The following is a 4706-nucleotide window of genomic DNA, read 5'->3' on the forward strand; positions in this document are numbered from 1 at the left end:
ACGGTCTGTTTCAAACGGATCGAACCATCGAGCGCTCTGGCAAGCTATCTAAAAAAAAGGTGTTTCAAAAAAAAGGGTGTCTCAAGAAAAAAAAATCTAAAAAAAGGCATCGAGGGCTCTAGAATTTTCCTCGAGAAGTTGTTGGCAGGCGGCGACGGAGCTGAGGATTATCACTCCACTCTCCACAGCTAGTAAACTCTGTGAACGTCATCCACTCTACCCGTGTCGCCCTCCTCCTCTTCCCCGCATCGCCGCCGGCCGCCGGCCTCCGGCCTCACCCTCGCTGGTCGCCGGCCTCCGCCCTCACCTCCCACCGCCGCCGGCCTCCGTCGGCACCCCCGCAGCCGCCGGCCTCCGCCGGCACCCCCACAGCTGCCGGCCTCCGCCCTCACCTCCCACTACCGCACCCTCTCATCCCCTCCCCTATTCTGATCAGAAAAGAGAAGTGGCAGATCGAGAGATCAGGCAGCGGCCAGTCCACTCCTCTCCCTTGGCCGCGGAGTTGCTCCCGACGGGCCACCCAGACCCGTCCGTCCTCGAGCGTCTCCTCCGCCTGCTTGCCTCCCGCGGCGTCTTCTCCGAGCACACAGGCGACGGCAATCGGAGGCGGTACGCGCTGACCGCCCTGAGCACTTCGTGCGCGGCCATGCCGGCGTCCCCGCCCACGCCTACTACGGCCAGTCCACGCCGACGGCGATCAAATGCAAGCACAACCGGCTCCCTCTCTCCCACCGCTGCCCCCTCCCATCCCCTTCCTCCACTCATCCGACGACGTGGACTGGGATTACAGGTTCACTGGCATTTTCAGTGTACTGACATTGTCATTGTGGTTTCAATAGAAATGACCTTTTTCCTAATTAGTAACAAAGATCAAAGTTAATATATTTGTGATATTTTTGTGTAATATTATTGTTTGCAATGAGACTACTCGGGAATACAGGGTACTGTATTTTTTTATAACTGAAGAGGGAGTATAAATCGTCCAGTGAGTACAGTATAGATTGATTATAAACATGATAACCTACTGTGATATTTTAGCAGGAACAATAGTCGTGATGGTCTGCAAGCTATCATTATTGTCATATGTGATATTTGATCTTAGTGGTGCCATTTTTGTTCCCCTTATAAAAGTTGTGGTGTGCCGATTGACAGTTTAATAGTTGTTTCGCTTGGCAGGCCAGAAGGTGGTTTACAATATTTTCAAAAAAGATGCTGAAGCTGATTCAAGAAATGCTACTAAGGCTGGTGATCAAAATCCTGCACCACCAAAGCAAGGTTTCATCCATGTGAGGTCAAGAAGGGGTCAAGCAACTGACAGCCATAGCCTTGCAGAAAGGGTCAGTTCAATGCACAATTTTCAGTTTTGACTATTCTAAATGTATTCTTTTTGAATTTGTGTATTCTTATACACCCCATGGATACACATTCACACTCCGCATTACAGAAGCTACAAATCTGGTCGCTAAAAGTCTACTTTTTTTAACGGGCACGGCGTGAGAAAATAACCAAGCGGATGAAAATTCTCCAAGACCCTGTCCCTGGATGTAATAAAGGTGCATATTAATCTCAACAAGAATTCTATATTTTTTATGTTTACATTTTGTCCCACCAATGTCCAGATATGATTGAAAAGTAAGGATTATAAAATTCAAATAATGGAGAAATAAGAGACTATACAGAGACCTCCACATATGATAAATAATATAAAGATGTAGTTTCGATATTGTGTGGTGGTCCAGTATCGCACCCTTTGGAAAAAAAATCAGGAAGGTATTTGGGTCCAATCTATAATATCAATCCAGTGTGGTATATCATTGCTGCTTTCACCACATGTACCATTAATCCAGTGTGGTATATAATTGCTGCTTTGCCCATCTGTACCATCAATTACGAAGAACCAACGGCCACATTTCATTGTTGATTAACAGTGACTAATTTAACTTGAGATGCAAATAACCCATTGGTGTAACTGGAGTTCTAATACCAAAGATAGTCTCCGGTCATGATCAAGCAACCAGAGTTATTCTGCTTAAGGGAAATAAATAACATAGTAAAAATAAATAAATAACAATGCCTGTGCCTGCTTTGGGGCCGCATCATAAATATTTCTCTAATGTAGAACACTCCAGTGGAGTCTAGTTTTACAACAACAGAGTGACCCAGGCAGTGTGGAATATTTGTGCAGGAATACAAAGCCGAGTTTAGATGTAGTAGATGATTGATTAGAAAACAACAACAGAATAATATACATAAGCAAACCAGCAAAACAAAAAATAATGTCACATACAGCAAAATTTGGCAACTTGCAAAGTCTCAAATTCGAGGCAATATTATTATTACTTGACTTGTAGCATAAACATAATAAAGTTCAATTGGTAACTTTAAAAGATAGAGATCTGTACAAGAACACCGAAGAGTACCAAATTATATGTAGCATAAGAGTAAATCCCTGTCATATCTAAGAGCGGACTTCAACCTGTAAGGACTTCCTTATAGACGATGTTCTTCATCGAGGTCTGTAAGGACAAGGCAGGTCTTTTTCGCTTCTTTGATTTATTGCTTCGCTTCTGGCCATTCTCCTTCTCCTTCTCCTTCTCAATGAGGATCTTTATGCTTCTCTTCGCAGTGGCTCGAGACAATGCGACATAGAGTTGACCATGAGAGAACACCAGATTGGGTAAGTACACACCAACGATCGGAATCGTCTATCCTTGAGCCTTGTTAATCGTCATAGCAAAGCTAAGCCTTACAGGAAATTGCTTCCTCTGGAACTTGAATGGAAACATCTCATTGTGAGACGGGCATAGGGGTATTCGAGGAAGGAAAACCCTCCTACCCGCGTGTTGTCCAATCACGATTTCTGCGTCGATGGTGTTCCTCTAGAAACCTCGCACCACAAGCCTCGTCCCATTACACAGACCATTAGCCTGATCAATGTTCCTCAGAACTATGACAGGGCAGTTGTGCTTCAGTTTGAGTGCATGCGGAGGCAGACCGTTGGGAGTCAATCCATTAAGGAACTCGGGAGCGTAGTAGCCATATGGGTCGTCCTCCGCACTGTCAAAGGTATGGTAGATTACTTCTTCTCCCTGAAAATGTTCTACCATGCGTATGTTTATCTTGTCGACGTTGTCGTTAGTGGTGGAGAGGATTGCGCGAGAAGTCATGTAATTTGGATCGGACATGTTGTCATATAGTCTCGAAAACACATGGTCAATCAGCTTCTCCAGGTCGTCACCCTCGCTTGTAGACGGCACATAAATATCTTTAGGGAGTCGTATGTTTCCTTGATCGTCAACTTCCTCGGTGCCATTGCCTACCCTTAGCAAGTAATCCGCAAACTAGGTGTCATTATGAGCCCTCATGTTGCTGACGAGCCTTAGCTGGCGCATACCATTCCAGAGATGTGAACTTCGGAGGGTTGCATCAATTATCTGACCCCGGGATCCCCTCCTGACGACCGGAAGCACCTGCCTGAAGTCCCCGCCAAACACAACAGTTTACCTTCAAAGGGTCGGTCCCGTCTTCCCATGACGTTGCGCATGCTGTTGTCCACTGCCTCGACCGCATGTCGCTTAGTCATGGTGGCCTCGTCCCATAGTATCAATGAGGCCATCCTCAGTAGCTTGGCGGTACCACTCTGCTTCGTGAAGGTGCATGAGGCGCCGTCGTCGCAGCTCAATGGGATCTTGAACCTGGAGTGGGCAGTCCTACCTCCAGGCATGATAGAAGCGGCGACGCCTGACGTTGCGGTAGCGATAGTGATGTTTCCCTCGCTTCGAACCTTGGCGAGTAGCGCCCTGTACATGAAGGTCTTCCCTATACCTCCCAGGCCATCAACAAAGAACACCCCCCGTCACCACGTTCAACTGCAGCTAGTATCTCGTCGTATGCAGCCCTCTGCTCCAAGTTTAGCAACGATGCAAATTTAGTGTCGTTGATGTCAAAATCGACGGTGGATTCCTCGATCACCTCTCTGGCCTCGCCCTCGATTGGGTCGAACGCATCATCAATGCTTGGAAGAGCAAAAATCAACTATGTCTTTGCCCATAGACTTCAACATACCCCTAATGTCAAGTAACACCATCTGCTCCACCTCAACCGGGCACGTGTGTGATCGGCGATAGTCATCAGACAAAGGCTCAAAGTGCCTTTCCCATAAACCACGCACGTCGCTCGGCTCACAGTGCACCAAAATTGTTGCGAAGAGCCTCCTGAGCGAACATGGCATCGCCCACTGCTCTGCCTCGGTAAGACAGTCGTCGAGCGTGTTATCTGCCTCAATGAGTCCCAACCTTTCGGCAGCCTCTCTAAATCTCCCGCATAGCCTACCGTCCATGGTGAGAAGGTCCTCATAGCATGTCTTGCCAGCAACATGGTTTAGCAGCACATGCAAATAGTATCGCTCCCCCTCGGCAGGATTGGCAGACACAATTCGACCTATCTGATAACGCTCCACCCGCTCTTTCCAATACTTCTTACCCTTCTGCCATGTGAACCTTCCAGGAAAATCCTTGTACAATATATTCCTAGCCCACGGGTGGTTTTGGTTAGCTTTGAAATACTCTGTCAACATGGATTTGGAAGCATTGTCAGAGGCGACTATGTCAGTCAAGTGACCTTGCTCATTGAATGCCACCCTGTGCATATTCGGGAGATGAAGAGGCAACTGTAGGACAGGTGGGTCATTGGCACACAAGGCAAAG

Source organism: Triticum aestivum, chromosome 1B, assembly GCF_018294505.1.
Source record: "Triticum aestivum cultivar Chinese Spring chromosome 1B, IWGSC CS RefSeq v2.1, whole genome shotgun sequence".
Lineage (NCBI taxonomy): Eukaryota > Viridiplantae > Streptophyta > Magnoliopsida > Poales > Poaceae > Triticum > Triticum aestivum.